This window comes from Protopterus annectens, chromosome 4.part1 (assembly GCF_019279795.1).
Source record: "Protopterus annectens isolate FY-2018-M chromosome 4.part1, PAN1.0, whole genome shotgun sequence".
Classification (NCBI taxonomy): Eukaryota; Metazoa; Chordata; order Ceratodontiformes; family Protopteridae; genus Protopterus; species Protopterus annectens.
The window spans coordinates 307,713,781-307,733,835 of NC_056734.1; the positions used below are offsets into that span (position 1 = coordinate 307,713,781).

The 20,055-nt window shown below is 39.5% G+C and overlaps 1 protein-coding gene across 2 annotated transcripts in view; it reads left to right on the top strand.

The window, feature by feature from the left end:
• LOC122800842 (probable GPI-anchored adhesin-like protein PGA55) overlaps positions 1–20,055 on the top strand; it is an 813,969-nt gene that overhangs the window by 171,188 nt on the left and 622,726 nt on the right. The window lies entirely within an intron of this gene.

Sequence of the window (20,055 nt, forward strand, 5' to 3'; positions counted from 1 at the left end):
GCCAACCTAATTTGTGAAGATTATTACAATGGTGGTTTCTGTATGTGGAGCCTGCAGCGAATCTAGTTATATTGTTATAGCAGCTGGTGATTTTGTTGAGGTTTGATTTAGATAGATTAGTGAGGATGGGTGAGGCATAGAGAAGGGAAGACAGAAGATGTGTGCGAGCTATGGTGGTTCTGGCATTGGGGTTAGAAATTTCTTTATCCTATACATGGATCCTATTTTTCTATTTACTGTTTTTATGGTTTTGTCTATATGGGCATTGTAATTCAGATTGTTGTCAATGATTATGCCTAGTAGTTTGGTGTTTGGTTCAGGAGAAATTGTGGTCCCATTGCTTGAAGAGACTGTAAATATTGGTGGTATTTGCTTTTGCGTGGGGGGAGTAGTAGTTTGGTTTTATTTGGGATCAGTAGAAGTAAACGAGAATTAAGCCAGTTTTCTACTTTGTTAAAGGTAGACTGGGTTAAGGATTGTAATTCAGCTGGAGTAGAGGCAGTGCAGATTAGTGTGGAATCATTTGCATACTGTATGGAAGTTGCCTGTGGTATAATTTTGGGCAGATCATTGATGAATATAGAGAAAAGAAGGGGACCTAGAATGGAGCCTTGGGGAACGCCAAGGGTGACAGGTAGAAGGGGGGATAGATTATCTTTCCACAAGACAGCTTTTTTAGGTATGAGTGGAACCAGTTACATACTGAATTATCTATGGACAGTGAGTTGAGGGAGTCTAAGAGTAAGCTGTGATTTACCATGTTGAATGCTTTAGATAGATCAAGGAAGAGGGCAGAGGAGAGCAGATTTTGATTACGGTTTTGATTTATTGTGTGAGAGAAGGAGAGAAGGGCAGTGGTTGTACTGTGGGCTGGTCTAAAACCATGCTGGGATGAAGCTAAGAGAGAATTGTGTATGAGGTGGGCTAATAGTTGTTTCTGTATGCATTTCTCCATTATTTTGGCTAGGGGAGATAGAATTGCAATAGGTCTGTAATTTGAGAGTTCTATGGAATTTCCTCCTTTATGAAGTGGAAGAATGTGTGAGATTTTCCAGATGGAGGGGATGTAGGATTCTTGGATAGTACGATTGATTAAGATGGAGATAGGGTATGCTATTACTTTAGCGGCTTTTTGTAGGAATTCTGCGGGAAGTTGATCGGCTGCAATGGTAGTAGGTTTTAATTTCTCAAGTAAAGATTTGATATAGTCTGTGGAGATAGGCTCTAGTTTTAAGGGAGGGGGTTTATATGAGTAGGTGAGATTGTGGAAGAAGAAGAGGGAGATAGATTATTGGCTAGGGATTTGACTGTTTCAGTGAAAAAAGTGTTAAAGGTATTCGCTACTGATTCAGGGGGTAGATTTAAGGTTGATGAGGGGGTGGAGGTAGAAGATTTACCTGGGTGGAATAGTTTATTCAGACCTGACCAGATTTTTTGGGCTGATTTTGGTGTTTTTGCTGTAAATTGAAATAGTAGTTTTGTTTGTCTAACATAATAGATCTTTTAGCTTCATTTCTAATCTGTTTGTATGTTATGTGGGTTTGTGGGGATTTGGTGGCTCTCCATGAGGACCATGCTCTATTTCTAGAAGTGAGTTTTTGTCTAGTAGGATAGGTTAGCCATGGTGCTGTTTTGTTTTTGGTTCTATATCTACTTTTGGGAGAGTACTTGTCTAAGATGGCTAGGAAGGTGGTGTTGAATTCTGTGACTGCTTGGTCATGGAGTAGTGTTTTAAGTTTGGCCCATCTGCATAGGCTTAGATCAGATTGGAAACTGTTTAGGTTAAAGTTCTTTGTATACCTGCGGGTTATAAAGGTGGTTTGTTGGGGGCATATCTTCTCTTTTTCTCATTATATAGGTTAGGAGGTGGTCGCTCATGTCCTCGGGTAGGTTACCTGCTTTGTACAACTGAGGAGTGTTATTTAATAAGATCCAGTCTATAATGCTTTCCTTTTTGTTAGATTTGTTGATTCTGGTGAGGGTAGTAATAGTTTGGGAGAAACCATGTAAGTTAAATGGGATGTTGGGAAATGTGCTGAACAAGTTGTCCAGTCGATGTTGAAGTCCCCAAGTATGATTGTTTCTTGGGGGTGAGAGGAGGATAACCATTGTAGTGTGCTTTCTAAGGTGTTTATGTTATTGCCTGGAGGAATATAACTGCATACTATGTTTATAGCTTTGTGTTTGTTGAGTTGAATTCTTGAGATTATTGTTTCGGTGTTGGTAATTATTTGGTCAGGGGGATGTTAATTGAAGTTAACTCTAGAGAGGATTTGTATAGGATGGCTACTCCACCTCCTTTTCTCACTTTACGATCGAGTCTTATTATATTGTAGTGGGGGGGTAATATTTCATTGTCAGTGATAGTGGGCTTAAACCAGGTTTCTGTAAGGCAGAAAACATCAGGTGAGCGTATATCTATGAGCGCATGCAGGTATTGGAGTTTATTATTTATACTTCTGATATTTAGGTGACAGATTAAAAATGATTTGGGGGCATTATGTGAGCTTCTTATGTTGGTAGGAGTTACATCTATGGTGTTATTGACGGTTGGTGAGCTTGGGCCAGGGTTAGGATGGATGTCACCATCGGCTATGAGATTACATAAATTTTGTATGAGTTTGGTGAACTTTAGTAGGAGTTGGTAATAGTTTTTAGTCTTTGGGTTTAAGTATGTTGGTTGTAATGGATAGAGAGGTTTTGGAGCTGTAGTATAGTGGAAGTGGGGCTGTGTTGTGGGAGGAGTGTGTGTGTATGGAAGTGGATTGTTGTACTCAATGTAGAGTGTTGAGAATTAGGCAGGTAGTGGAATTCATAGGCAGTGAGGAGATGAAGAATTATGAGTGGGGGTATGAGGTAATACAATGGTTTCAGTTTAGGGGATGAGGAGGGAGTTAGTGGATACATGGTAGCTATGGTAGTAGGTAAGTCTAAGAGAAGTAAGGGGGAGGTTATAGAGGAGGTAGAGTGTGGGAGAGTTGGGAATAGGAGAAGTGGGTGTATGGGATATGATATGGGATTGGATGTAACTGTTTAGTAGGAGTGGCCAATTAGTCAGGGGAGTGGTTAGTAGGAGTGTCCAGTTAGACAGGTGAGTGGTTATGGTAGTATAAGTGTAGGAGTAGTGGGGGTGGGGTGAGAATTGGGGGCAGGGTAGGGGAGCGGAGTGAGCCCGGGCTTAACGGAGCGGGAAGAGCCAAAGAAGAAGAAGCAGGTAAAACAATCAGTGGAGTGCTGATTGTTTAAGGTGAGTTTTTCAAGGAGATAATACTTTGTACATATGAGAATGGGTTTGTTTAAGGAGATAATACTTTGTACAATCGAGAAGTCTATAGAAGTAGTGGGGTAGGACTGGGTCTATCAGAAGCAGAATTGGAAGTATAGTGGTTGTTTGAGAGAAAAATAGTACAATGTAGAATTTGTTGCAGTGGGAAGAAGACCTGGGAGGAGGGAGCCACCTAGTGGGCACAGATGGTACTGCAGCCGAGGCTATTCACAGGGCTTGCAGCTCTAAATGTTAAGGCAGGTTAACACAGGGGTTGATTGGAAGGTTATTGAGAATAGTTGCTCTGTTGATAGGGAGGGGGAAGGGTTTGGCTGCTGGCCATCCTGGCTTCGGGTTTTACAGGTTGCACTTAGGGTGAAAATAGCAATTGTGTTTTTAGGTAACAGACAGTATAAAACGTACTTTCTTATGTCCTTTAGGGGAAAGAATCCCAGAGAGGTTACATGGACCAGACCACACCTCCACAGGTGGTGGTGTCTCCATATTCACTATGGATAGGAACACATACAGACTAGCATCACATCATAATGCATTGGAGATACTTCCGGTATAACTGCCTTGGGGTAATGGTGCTATCCAGACCATAGGCTGCTATGGGTCAACATCTATGTCCCTAGACCGCAAATGCACATTCCTTAACACCCTGCCATCTCTGGTAGTCCAATGCAACACTGACATAGTACAAGTCTTCAACTACCCCTCCCTCACCTGGGGAATGTAGCCAATCTCCAGTACAGTGGCCCAACACTTCTGGGATTCATCATTTCCATTGGTCTAGACCAGTTCATACTGACCCATGGTAGAGGATGCAACAACCTTAACCTGTGTTGGCCACTTAAATATGGGATCTTTGCTCATCCCCAGATGTCAGTCCCTACATGGTGAGATTCACACAGGTTGTAATCAACATGGAACTCAACAAGTCAGCCACACCCCCCACAAAGATAACCACCTGACAAAAACTCTCCAAAGCTGACTTTGCTGCCATGAAAACAGGGGTGGGTGTCTTCCCTGCACCCATGGCAATGGGATGTAGCTGCATGACTGTGGAAACATACACATACGCACTGTACAAACAGGTACATGAATGCATGGTACTAGCCAGAGCTAACAGAACCAAGACACTGTCCTCCAGATACTGGGAGACAATGTGATGGTCCCCTGCCATTATTGAAGTGTACATCAGGAGGAGGACACTGTTGCAGGGAAAGGTGGTGTCCCATAACTATTGAACTCCCTTAGTAGCCTCAAACTCAACTTTGGATCCCTTATGGAGTCCTCGACAGACATCTATGGCAGCAGAGATGCAGCAGACACTAATAACAGTCACAACAGCCTTGATAGTTACATCAACAACCTCCACAGCATTAAACACATGTGCTGCGAGTTACTGCACAAAGCTAATACCTATCCTGAGACAACAGATATTGGCCACAGTCTTGGCAACACATTCAGTGCCAGCTTTACCCCTCTCACCCCATAAGTGAAGTACTGAGTGAATGTGTTCTCACATGCTGTATCCCATGTCTATTCTAGGAGTCTTGTGTGTCACCAGGATGTGGCTCTGCAGCAAGGCCACAGTGTATGGCAGTATGGTGACACATCCACTCTGTTATAGTCAGGGTACAGTATGTGCATGGTAATTGCCAGTCTGTAACACAGTGATTGCATATGCCTCACAGATTATAGGGCTGAGGGTTGTACATAGGTACATGTTGATGTACAACATCTGTTGTAGAATGGAGAGGGGTACATGTTCTGGTTTGCACACACCTTTGACTGTTAATAACCACAGCCACAGGGGATATTCATCAACCAAACACACTGGGATTACTATTCACACACACACATACACACACACACACACACACACACACACACACACACACACACACACAGACACACACACACACACACACACACACACACACACACAGACACACACACACACACACACACACACACACACACACACACACACACACACACACACACACATACACCTGCCAATACTGAGATCCATAGGTTCATTGATTCATAAGTGTGTAGTAGGTGAATGGGCCTGAAGGCTCTACAAGGCTAGACCAGGGGAATACCTTGGCATCAGGCCACATGACAATAGTCACCAGTGTGGCTCAGGAGTATAGTCAATGGAGTGGTCCACAGGGGTGGGTATTGTATTCCCCATCCACTCATTCAGGTTTCTATTGTGGGTGGCCAGTGATGTGCAATGCTTCCCATGTATAAGATCTATATTCCATAACATGGACAGTTTCTGGGTTGTGCACATGTCCCACATGCATGTTCTTTGACATGTGGAAGTGTGCTTAAGGTCTCTGGGGCATGTTGTGGGGGCAGATTGGTATCTTCTGGTGTAGCATTCCTGTCCTCATTTGGTGAGACCTGGCTATGTAACTGAGGTAGTGATTGCACCTACACTGACCATATGATATGGGTATTCAGTGGAGTTAGTGGCATCTGTCCATACAGGGCACGTGTATAAGGCATGGTATTCCCTTCACAGGGTATGTTTGCAGACTCTACAGTTGTTGCAGGTGTCCAGCGGGGAACATTGCAAAATGACCACTGTACACATTGGACTACTGAGGGGATGGAACAGGGTGCCATGTCCTTTTACTTGCTGGATAACAAACACTCAGTCAAGAGATGTAACACATCAAAGTACTTTCTGATGTCAGTGGCACTGTTGTGGTCAACAGGCATGTAGTCCACTGCAATCACACCGTGGATAATTTCTATGAGGCAATATGCAGGGGAACAACAAATATAGTGGCTTTTGCCTTGCCAGGTTTGTTTGTGTATGATACATGGGTGGAGAGTGGTCTCTGAGTAATAGAAGGGCTGCCTGTATTGTTCACTAATCCATACTGTCACATTTAGGGCTGTGGATTGTCTACACCAACCTCTCCGATGTTTGACATCTATTGGCCTTGTAATGTGGACATTGTGACATATACTAGGTCCTCAACATAATAATTTAGCAAAACCCACCTCCAATGGATCCTGTTATTGCACAATCACCCCACTCCCCACAATACTGATGACAGACACAACCACACACACACACACACACACACACACACACACACACACACACACACATGCACACACACACTCTTGCCCGTACTGTGTTACGAACCCTTACCCAGATATATAGTGCTGCTACAGTGTACGGCATTTATCGCATGCACCATGGAGCTTATAGGGTGGATGTTGTCCCAGGGTACCTCTAAGGTGAGGAACATCAACAGCCCTTGTAAATACTGGCATTGTGTGATGTAGGGGGTGAGAGATTCCAAAAACATTTTTACCCTACACACACATTTACCAGGGTAAGGGTCAAACCTCTATCTAACTATCTTTTTGGACCATTATGTTACGCATTTACCACATGCACCACTGACCTTACATGGTTTATGGTTGGCAACAGGTACTTCTATGGTGGATGATATCTGCAGGACTGCTAAAGTCAGCCATTGAGATGTATACTGGGTGTAAATGGGGGCAAAATCTTTGAGATACGAACATACATATGTACACACACAAACACTTGACAGGGATGAGATTCAAACCCATACCTATGTAGTTATTGCTATTACATTGTTCTGCATTTAGTGCACACATCATGGAACTTATATGTTGGAGAGCTGTGCAAAGGTATCTTTGAAGGTGAGGCACATCAGCAGCAGTGCTAAAGGAGGGGTAAGGGAAGTGTTGTAAGTGTGAATGACCATAAAATCAGGCCGCTATAAGGATACACATACTCTCTCACACAAACACTCACATTTACACAGTTGCAAGGAGCAGGACTGAAACTCCTACCTAACTAGTTTGCTACACTATAGTATCATGCAGTTATCGCAAGCACCACAGAGCTTATATGATGGGGAGCTGTCCAAAGGTATCTTTGAAGGTGAGTGACATCAGCAGTGGTGCTAAAGGAGGGATATGGGAGATTTAGTGAGTATGAATGGCCTCAACCACATTCATCTAAACACACACACACACACACACACACACACACACACACACACACACACACACACACACGCACACACACAGACACACCTTTACATTTGACAGGATTGAGATTACAACTGCTGCATGGATACCTATTTGTACTGTAGTGTTACACAGTTATCACAAGCACCACTGACACTGTAGGGTTGATGGCTAACCAAAGGTATTTCTACAGTGAATGACATCAGCACATCATGTGATATAGGCCAATAGGATGTGTAGTGGGTGGGACAGACCTCATAATGTGATTATCTCCGTCACTGTCTGTCTTTCTCTTCCTCACGTCTCTGTGTGTGTATGGTTGACATAATTATATTGTCTACCTTAGATGTGTATGTATTCCTATCCAATGTGTGTGTGTGAAATATCAGTGGTGTACAATTTGGTGCATGTGCACAGACAGCTGCGAATAACCAGTAACTGTATTCCACTGTGTTGTGAGACATGGGCTTCATTTATCTAAGTGTAGGAGCATGCTCAGTATGACCATCTATATTGAGTGTGTGCATCAATTCCAGTGAGGGTTGGACTCCAGTTCAAAGTTTTGTGTGCTATAGCTACACCTAGCAAACTGTTTCTGCAGGATATCTATAGATAGGTTGCCATTATGGAGACACAATGGGCTTAACATACAGGGGATACTGTAACTATTGCTATATGTGCTGCTTGTGTGACTTGTTTGGTTGTAGCATAGATATTCTGACATATGTACTGTTTTACACTGTAATGTGTCATGTCATCAACTACTGACAGTTATCATTCTTTGCTCACAGTTATTTACCAGGAAATATGAGATTAATGCAGCTGAGACCAATATTCTGAGGCATATAGAATACACATTCTGGCACACACCTGCCATTGTGGAGGGGTAGCTACAGACAGTAGACTGCTGGTTCTGTGTAAATGGTGCAACACCTTGTTAGTATGCTGGCTGGGGTTCCCCTCCTTGTGCTTTTCTCAACTTCAAGGAATGGCCATATCCTGCTGGGACCATACCTCTCAGCTGTACAGATACACCCAGGTTATCCAGTGGCAGGATTCATATATTTGGTCAGTTTACCTTCACACTGTGGTTTACAAGCGTTTTTGTGGCTCTTCATTCATGGGTTTGCAGTCAGGAGTAGTATGGGCAGACATTAGAGTTTCAGACTTTGCACACTCCATGACATCTATTCTTCTACAACCCCCTCTCTCTTATTCTCCCCTCCATCTAACATTATATAAGCAATATCTTGGAGGCATCCCTATAGTTGGGCCTTTAACCCAATAGTATTTATGGCCTGATCCACAGTCCTTGCAGTAGGACATGGTGGGCATGCTCCTGGCATTTGTCAACATGGCCTTGCATTTGTTTTCTGTTTACTGTTAGGTTGTTAGTATAGACCCCCTGACATTCCATATGTTGCCACTATGGGTGAAGCATATGCCTTTACCAGAGGACTGTAGGCCATTTGAGAGTGCTGCAAGCAATGTGTTACAGTATTTCTAAATGGAATTGTGGGGGGGTGCACACCTGCAGACTTTAACATCTGAAATGACTGTACTGGTACAGTTGCTCTGTTGGCTTCCATTTAATATTGTATTGTGACCTATCATGCAGACAGGAAGCATATCAGTGGAGTACAGGTTAGATCTTAATAGCATATATTTCAGTTTCAGTCTTCTTACCCTTCAGAATTGGAATACAACTGCCAGACCTGTTGTAGTATATCTGTGTAGGTTTGATGGGGGACTGTTCATCATTGCCATCATTTGGGGGCCTTAGCCCAGCCTTTCTTTATGGTCATCTACACCTATCCTGCTGGGTGAGGCTGGTGGTAGATATGTGACCTTCATTGACATCCATGTGCGTGACCTATTGACACCCACAGTTTTTTGGGCCATCACATGTACTACGGTAGGGGATGTCACCTTGTGTAGTGTTGCCTAGTATGTTGACACCAGTATTTGTTATGAATTTCCTGCTGTCCCATATAGCTGTCTGCTGCTATCCCATTCAGCCACCCAATTCCCTTGCATGCTTGCATCCATATCATACATACAAGTATGAGAACATACTACTCCATTCAATAATTGATAGGAATGGTGACTTACCTTGTTGCTGGGCCAGTATTGAGGACAGTGCTGGAGGGCTGACTATGTTGGATGCACATAGTACACTCCCTGTACATGGTAAAGCTCAGGTAGTGTTGTGTTTGGCATCCGTTTTTCTGTCTGTGTGAATCAGAGAGAGGTATCAGTCCCTGAATCCCTACAGTGTCAATGTGTGTGCTATGCATTGCCTCTTTGCCAAGGCCTGGGCATACTGTGCATGCCTCCTTCTGTCTACAGGGGCAGGATCGGGATGTTCCTCCTCCGAATCCTTCTGTGCCTGTACTGGCCTTGGCAATGGTGGGGGGCTGTGTGGCCCTGCCCCATGCTGTTTCTGTTGCAGCTGTTTCCACAGAATCATATTCTGTAGCATGGCACATACTATGAACACTTGTGTACATGTAGCTGGTGTGTACTCCAAGACTCCACTAGATATGTCAAGACAGCAGAACCATGACTTGAGCATCCCAAACACACGCTCAGCAATGATCCTGGTTTGTGCGTTTGCCTCGTTATGGTGTTCTTGTTTAGGTATGTGTGCATTTCTGATGGGTCTCATCAGCCATGGCTCCAGTGCATAGCCAGCATCCCCCACGAGATGGCCATATGGGATGCCCCCCCCCGTCAAATGGCTGATAACAGCTGTGAGCAATGCCAGATGTGGGAGTAGTGATAGCTTCCAGGGCTGCCAGCACTCACATTCATGATAATGCCATGGGCATCACACACGACCTGGCAGTTGATGGAGGGAAAGCCCTTGTGGTTTATGTAGACCCTGCCCCGCTCACCAGGTGGTGCTTTGATGTGGATGTGCGTGCAATCTATAGCACCAACTTATTCAGGGTATTCTGCTATATGGTGGAAGAGACACATACATGTGGTCAGCACCTCATGGGTAGTGGGGAAATATATGTCATCATTGGCATGTTGTGTCATGGCATCCAGGAACTAGTGGAGTATTCTGGATGCTGACGCCTGTAAGACTCCCCGTGATATCCCCAGTTGGTCTTTGGAAGGTACCTGTGGCTAGTATTCTTAAGCCTAGTCATACCTTGGTATCCACTGGGATGGGTTCCCCTCTATTAGTTCTGTGTGTAAGGTGTGGCTGGCACAGCTCAACAGTTTGCTGTAGAAAGCCCCTGTCCACCCTATAGTGCTCTACTATCTCCAGCTCATGTAGGCCCTTGTAGGTTACCCTCAGTCTTTACACCCTTCTCCTCCTCTTCCCTGTGGGTTGGTTGTCGGCATTCTCCTCCTCACCACCCTCAGTCTCTATCACATATTGTTAGAGTAAAACAGCAGCAGTTTCTAACATATTTAGTTATTTTTGCTAGTTAAAAATGCCCATCTTTATACAACAGTGGTGTAGTTTGTGGGAAAAAACAGTCTGTAGGGTGTTTGCATAGTTTATATTAGTGTGCTGGGCTGCTGCATGTGTAATTGGCTAATTCTGATACATTCTACCTGACAGCTATGCTAGTTCTCTTGATTGCCTTCCAACTGCAGTTTCTCCTTCCCACTTCCTCCCTATTGCAGTTTCTCTTTCCCACTTCCTCCCTATTTAAAGCCCTGAGGCACGCCTTGCATACCAGGTGCTCAAATGTAAACAGTTCTGCTCTTTCCTCTGTTTTTTTTTTTTTAAGGCCCGCTGCATGCCGCACACACCCATTTAGCTAATATAAGCTCTTTTAAGCAGAAATGGCCTGCCTGGATGCGAAGACACTCTGCATTTCATGAAATAAGACAATACAGCCTCAGACACACCCTCTTCTTTAGCTGTGCTTAGCTAAGGGAAAACACGGGCAACAGAGCTCCAATGAGCTTACAGCAAGCATGACACACCCTCTTATGAACTCATTCAGCTTTTATACTTGCACTGTTGTATTGCTGCACTTACATGGTTAGGTGCAAGCTGACACTTTGAGGAAATCTGTGATTCAGTATAACTCCCCTCATTTGCATACCCCAGTGTGTACTTCCTTAGTTACTGCACTTAGACTGACCCTTTCCCCTTGACAACCACTGTACCCTCATATTGTTTACATTCTGCATGCCATTGACTATAATGGCAAAATGCAGAATTATCTTAAAATTGACTTTTCTCATTTTTTTTTTATTTTCAGCATGATCCCGTTTACGCTCCGCTGCCCTAAGCTTAACGGCCGTGATCAGCCAAAAAAAAAAAAAGTTTAATTTAGAAAAAAAAAATAACCATCTATTAATGCCAATGACCTTATATTTGGTCATTGGCATGTGTGTTTGACTATAATACATGCTTTCCATGAGCTGTTCTGCCTCTGTTTACTTAGATGCAGAAATGTATTCAGTTACTAATTGAATACATTTCTGCTCTGACACTGTTCCTGCATGGAGTCCAGCCAGCTTCTTGGATCGCAAAATTACCTCATTTGCATGTTTTTTACCAGCAAATAAGGTGATTTGCATCCCACACAGCTTTCCGTGCAGGAACAGTGTAGCGCCCGCTCATGCACGTGAAAACAGCACTTTCCTGGATCGCTCCACGGCCATTTTCCAGGCAGGAGCCCCTGCATTGTTCCTGAATGGAAAACGGCCTTTCCTGAATCCTGAGGTATATTTTATTTTCTACCATCCTTGATGTAGGAGTGTCTAATTGTACTTTAATATCTGTTCACTAAGTAGGGTAAGGTCTTTTTAAAACTGCAGTAATCATGATCACAAACAGTATGCCATACCCATTTAATTATATAACATGCAGGTTTGTTGGAAGAGTTTCTCTTAAATGACTTGTGTAGCTAATGTTAGGGAAAGAGACCATTTTTATGCAACTTGCACTAATATTTTTAAAGTGACCACCTATTGACTTCATAACTACTGTGAATATGTGGCTTTTAACAAATCACTAATTTGTATTCTTGTAATTCTTAATAAGCCATCAGCATTATTTTTTGTAAACATTTGATGCTACCTCTGGCAGTTACACATGAATGAGATTATAGCCCATCTCTGTATATATATATATATATATATATATATATATATATATATATATATATATAAAATGTCCTGCCATGGCGGGCAGAATCTTATGCTTATCAAATAGTGACAGCATCAGTTTGAAGTCTGTAACCAACTTAAATGTTCTGTTTCAAAGATACTGATGGAATTTCATTACTTTCAAAACTAAAACAAGAGCTTGTTATTCAATGTATGATTATGTTTTTTTCTGCTAGGGAATGTGATCTAGAAGCATAAGCAGTAGGTCTTTCTTTACCTGAGGGGATGACATGTCAGGTGGTCTTAGCTCTGAGGGTTAAGGCTATGCACTGCTAATGAGCTTTGTCATAATCTCTTAAGACTGATTCCACCACTTTCCATTTATAAACTGTGTTACCCTGTGGAAGGCAGTCAAACTGACATTGCTCCAGAGTTGTCCTTGAGGATGATACTCTGATGATGGCAAGCTATTATCAGGCACTGTGGCACTTGAGTCTAGTGAATGCAGCTGGTTAACAGTAAATACATAAATAAATAAATCTCAGCTCTAATATCAATTGCAGAATCGTCACAATATAGTGCGAGTCATAATGTGACTAAAACATCATCACACAATAAGAATACTTTAAATTTGATGAAAGCATGCATTATCTTTGTTAATGTTGCAACTGCTATGAAATCCCTGTTTATGAAATTTCAGCCATGTCCTGGATATGTCATGTATAACATTTCCATATTGAAGTGATGGCAAACCTTTTGTGTTTGGTATGTCAAAAGCTCCTGGCCCAAAATAATTGCACTTCACATGAGCTACGAATGTAAAGTAAGTGTCTTTGGTAACTCTGGTGTTGGTGATCGCTGGTGTGTCACCGAAAATGTCATGGCATGTGTCAACTTTGACATGCGTGTCATAGGTTCACCATTACTGCCATATTGGTTTAATGAGGCAAGTAATGCTTTCAGTTCTTTGGCAAAAGTTATATGTGTTGGAGGAAGGTAGATATGAAATACATTTTATATTCTTAGACAAAGAAGGAATTACTTTTTAGTCTTGCAAATGCACCAGGTATTTATTAATCTGCAACTTAACAAATGCAGATTCTGAGCTTTTGCCCTGAGACCACATTCTTGCAATTTACAAATTTACATAGTATATCTATATCTATATCTATATATATATATATATATATATATATATATATATATATATATATATATACATACATACATATATATATATATATATATATATATATATATATATATATATACATACATATATATATATATATATATATATATATATATATATATATATATATGTATATATATATATATATATATGTATAACATCCCCATAGGAACCAGAAACCCCTTCACCAAAACTGCTCAATTACCTCTCTAAACAAATCCTTCATCTGATTACCAGTCTCTTATCAGGTGATATCCATCCCAACCCAGGCCCCTCCACCTCTACCACCATACGCAAGTCTATATTACTTACTTCGTTAAACTCCCAAAGTATAGTCAACAAAGTCGCAACCCTCCATGCCTGGCTCATGCATAATAAACCTGACATCCTATCTATCTCAGAAACATGGCTAAAACCCTCTATAAAAGACTCTGAAATAATTCCACCTAACTATTCTATCATTAGAAAAGACAGGTCCCACAAAAAAGGCGGAGGAGTAGCTCTCCTATATTCATCCTCCTTGTTAGTTACTCCCTACAACAAACCTATTCCACACTTTAACAATGCTGAATTACTCCTCACTCTCCTTCAAGTAAACAAGCACAAACACATATGTCTAGCATCACTCTACATCCCCCCAGGGGATAATATTTCCACACTTGAAGATATCCTCTCCTGGCTCTCCAATAACATTAGCAATGAAACCATAATCTTAGGAGATGTAAACATTAACTGGGCTTCCATTCAGTCTCCAACTAACTCCCTTAACATCAACCTCTATAATTTTTCCAGCAAATCAACTCTGTAACATGTCCCTCAAAAAACCTCTTTTGCGGCAGTATTCTAGATTGGATTCTAGTCTCACATCCCCACTATTTTTCTGACAGTGGCACTCTTCCCGACCCCCTAAGCGATCATATGCCCATCTTCACTCACCGACTCCCCTTTATCTCCTACCACACCCACAATTATATTACTACCCGCATCCACAAAAATTTTAACCCAACATCCTTTTTAAATTCTCTAAAAGCAATTAACTGGAATAATCTAAGGACATTACCCTTAGAAGATGCAGTTGCCCACTTCAACTCTACATTCTTAAAAATACTAGACTCCCAAGCCCCTTTGAGGACAAAGAGAATAAAAAATAATTCCGCCCCCTGGCTAACCAAAAACACACTAGCAACCATGCGCCTTAGAGATAAAGCCTGGGCACTCTATCAGAAAAAAACCCCTGAACCCCACATTGAATACAGAACCCTTCAAAATAAAGTTAAAAAGCTTATTATCTCTGATAGACAAAATTATGTCTTTACACTCCAAAACAATAATAAAACAAATCCACAGAAATTCTGGAAAGGAATCTCTACCCTCCTTAACCCCAGTAAACCACACACCCCTACCCCTGACCTAAATGCCCCAGATTTAGACTTAGCTACTCAATTTAACTCTTTTTTTCATTGAATCTATCAGCAAACTAACTTCCTCATTCCCTAGTTCCACCTTACTATCCAATACACCCCCACCCTCTCCTGCCAACAATCCACCCTGCACTACTGCTTCTTCCACATTCACATCTACTTACTCTCTATCCTCCACTTCTTCTCCTACTCTAACTTCCTCATCATCCTTACCATCCTCTAATACTCTCTCTCCCCACTCAGCTCTATTCTCATTAAAACCTATACCCACTTCTACAATAAAGAAACTCCTTCAAAAATTGAAGCCTTGCACTAACGCACCTGATAACATCCCCTCTTACTTCCTAAGCATAGCTGCTGAAGCAATTGCCTATCCCATAAGCATTCTAATCAACCGCTCAATCCAAGAATGTACAGTGCCCCAACTCTGGAAACAAGCCTTTATCATTCCTCTGCATAAAGGTGGCAATAACTGTAATGTCAACAACTTCCGACCCATTGCTATCCTGTCCCCCATTTCTAAACTTCTAGAAAAGTGTGTCCAACTTCAACTCTTACCACATCTCTTAGATAATAACCTTCTAACCCCTACACAACATGGTTTTAGGCCAAATCATAGCACCATGACAGGCCTCCTCTCCTATCTTGAAACTGTAAATAAAGCACGTGATTCTGGCCAAATAGTTTCTACCCTACTACTTGACCTCTCTAAGGCCTTTGACACTATCTCACACAGCCTGCTCTTAACTAAACTTTCAGAACTTAACCTTTCCCCCTTCTCTGTGAACTGGTTCTCCAGCTACTTATCAAATAGATACCAAGCTGTAAAATGGAAAAAGGCCACTTCTTCTTTTCTTAGTACCCCCACCGGAGTTCCCCAAGGCTCCATACTTGGTCCTCTTCTCTTTAATACATTTATAAATGATTTCCGCAAATCTATCCCATTCTCAAACATCATCCAATATGCTGACGATTCTACCATTATCTGCTCTGCCAAATCTACCCCTATGATCCAAAAGCTTACACAAGAAGCTTTTTCAACTACTGAGCATTGGATGAAAATAAACCACCTAGCACTCAACGCTTCCAAAACTAAACTAATGGTATTTACCCCCTCTAAAACTACTCCTTTCGATATAAACACATTCTTTTTTTTTTCAAAACAGGTTTATTGTTTTAACATACAAGAGAAATATCATAACAATTTTATGCAAGTAATTAAAAATAGATATGATTATAACATTCAACAAAACAACTAAAGTATTTACAAAGACATCCACTACAATCAGATCAATTAATTAAACTAAAATACCATGCTATTGAAATTAGGATTTTTTTAACAAATTTTGTAAATTATCCCATACAATATAATAAGATGTTTTTCTAGTTGTTCTTGACCTAATTGTGTTTATTTCCATATGGCACACTATATTCTTAACATTTTTAAATTCATTGAACGAAGGAGGTGTATCTGAAATCCAATTTCTGGTTATTATTTTCCTAGCCACTGCTAGAATAGACCATAACAAGGGAAGCTTAACCTTTCTAACACTTTGAGGTGCAGGTGTGTTGAATAATATAAGAGATTTAGAAATAATGAAATTATCTGTAAAAGAGCCTGCAAAAATTCATTAATTGACTTCCAGTATTCTTTCAATTTTATACAGTCATAAAACATATGAGCCCAGTCAGCATTAATTTCTACATTACATCTCTTACATAGATTATCTTTATTATTTATTTTATTCATCATCAAAGGTGTATAAAAGATCTATGTAAAAATTTCCATGTATAAAGTCTCCAGACAATGGAAGACGTAGTTCTATAGGCAGATTCCAATATATATTGTTTATCTTGTTGATTTGGTGGGTCCCCATTAATAGAAGTGAAATAATTCCAGTATGTATCTACACTGTAAAAGTTTCTTGTCTGATAATTTTATGTATGTATGAAAGTTTACCTTTATCAGAAACTTTATGTTGTAAATTTAATATCAAGTAATCAATTAGTGTTGGAATAGATTCTTTAACTGTTATAGACATTAGATCTATTCTATCAATGAGATGTTGTCTAAAGGTCTGGACCTCTAACCAGCAAGTTTCTCTTAGATCAAATTCTTGTTTTAAGAAATCTAGATTTTTAACTTTATTATCAGATATCAACTGATACCAGTACTTTAGATCATTATCTATAGCTAAATTAGTTCCTTCAGAAGTAGATGACAAAAGCATACCCTGAGTATACATTATAGGGAATATAATAAAATTCCATTCCCTATACTTAGGGGGCATGAATATAAAGTTACGATAGCTAATAATAATATTTAATGGGTAACAAACCATATGTTTAGGTGTAATAGGTGAAGTACAAAATTCCTTTAGTAACCATAACATGGAGTTATTTACAATCATATTTTTATGTGTTAAGGAGATTTTCATGAAGTGCATACTAATTAGCTCCCAATAATCTTTCCATTTTATGACATATGATTGATCTATTAATAAAGTAATAACTTTTACAATAGAAGAGATAGTATATAAATTAAAGTCTGGAAAAGAAATACCCCTTGAGACCAGCTATTAGTATGTTTCTTTAATGCAATCCTAGGTCTATTAGGTGCCCATAGGAAATTTAACATTAGTGTATTCAGTTTCTTGATAATTATTTTTGTAGGTGGAAGTATTATTGATTGTATTAAGTATAAAATCTTGGGGAATATTATAATTTTAATAATTGTAAGTCTCTCCTCCATATTAAAACACATATTATTCCAGGTATTAAAAAGATTTTGTATATTAAGAAAACAGGTATTATAATTATTATATATAATAGATTTAATATCTTTAGATAGTATTATACCTAAATAAGTTATCTGACCTGAATTGGGTACATATTTAGTAAAATCACTAATGAGAATATTTTTCGTGTATATATAGGTAGTATTTTAGTTTTTTCTTCATTGAATATTAAACCAGAAATACTTTTAAAATTCATCATTTTATCAAATAGAGGCTGCATAGAAGAATTAGATCCTGCTGATGTAATTAGAACATCATCTGCAAAAAGTTGAATTTTGGATGTTGTATTTTCATCTATTTCAAAACCCTCTATGTCAGTACTGTTTCTGATCAAATTAGCCCAAGGCTCCATTACTAAAGTGAATAATAGTGGAGAAAGTGGACATCCTTGTTTTGTACCTTTAAAATGGGTATTTTTTGTGAAACATATGTTCTTACCTTAATATAAGCCAATGTTCCTTTGTATAAATGCTCAATTAGATTTACAAATGCATCTGAGAAGTTTGTGCACTTCAGTAAGGTAAACAGATAGTCCCAACTTACTGAATCAAATGCTGAACTTATATCAAGACTAATAAGTGTTAAATCTTTCTTTTTCCTATTTGCAAAATCAATTAATGTTAAAGTTCTTCTTATATTATCAAAAGTATTTCTATTTACAATGAAGCCTGTCTGATCTATATCTATAATGCCGGGGATGATTGTCATCAATCTATCAGCAAAAATACTCATAAACATTTTATAATCAACATTAAGTAATGAGATGGGCTGATATGAAGTACATCTAGTTGGATCTTTATTAGGTTTTAAAATTGGCAAAATAAATGTATATTGCCAAGATGGGGGGGTTATTAACTCAGTTTGGGCCAAAATAAAAACCTTATGTATTAATGAATATGTACTTTTATAAAGGATTTTATATATCTCTGGTATAATACCATCATTACCCATTGCTTTGTTTGATTTAAGCTTATTTATTTGTGTAATAACCTCTGTATATGAAATACTTTTGTCCAATAGTTTAATCTGTTGTTTATTAAGCTTTTTATTCATGTTTATGGTTTTTTTTTTTTTTAAACATTTAATTGAAAGAAATATCCCAAAACCGAAAATTAGGATTTCTTTGAATGCAAAAATCTGTCTATTGGCTAGATAAAGGTAATAAACTTAATTATATCAGAGGAACAGGCGGGCTTTATGGATGGAGACAGACCACAGACAATACCTAACGCTTCATACCTTAATCTCTTATGCGAAACACAAAAACCTGAATTTGTATGCCCTAATAATTGATGCTCAGAAGGCATTTGATAGGGTTAATTTGGTTTTATTTATTTGACATATTACCATATTTTAATATACCCCAGGAATTTGTTTCAACGTTAAGAATACTATATAATAATGCATATACAAATTTATTTATAAATCATGAATGCTCGAATAGGATACAAATCAAAAATGGTACCAATCAGGCTGCCCATTATCTCCCCATCTTATTTAATCTGTACTTGAGCCCTTATTTTTACACCTTAACAAAATGTATTCTATAATTCTCCAGTTTGGTATGGGATAAAGGTTGGGTTGGCTGCCTTCGAGATGATTTAAACATATATTGTACCACACCTGTTTCTGATACTGAAAAATATTTGCTGCAATAAGAATCTTTGAGAGAATTTCCAACTGCAAGCTAAACTTTAAAAAATCTAAAATATTTCCGTTAAAGACACCCACACCTTTTTCAATGTTACCATTGTTAGGACAAGTAACGACGGATCATAGGATAAAATATCTGGGGATTGCATTCTCCACTGAAAATAGGATTTTTATAAACAATGTAAAATCAACTGCAGATCAAATAACATTGGATCTAGAGAGATGGAATAAGTTGAAGTTACCACTGATGGCAAGAGCAGCAATTATAAGAATGAATGTTCTTCCCAGAATGTTATATATTTTTAGAGCTGCACAACTCAGAATTATGAAAACATTTTTTAAACGGTTTCATATAGGATTGGGGAGATTGTGGGAACCCAGGAAGACGAGAATATCATATGAAAAATTGATGGTTCCAAAAAATAAGGGGGGGCTGGAGTTACCGGATTTTGAAATTTACTATTTAGTGATTCAGGCCAATAGTATCTTAAAGACGTCATACTTTGATAGTGGTAGAAAATGGACACCCAAATGGGTGCTCCTAACGATAAGTATATAAGTGAAGTGGGGGCCAGTGTTAAAGCTTTACCCTTTCTA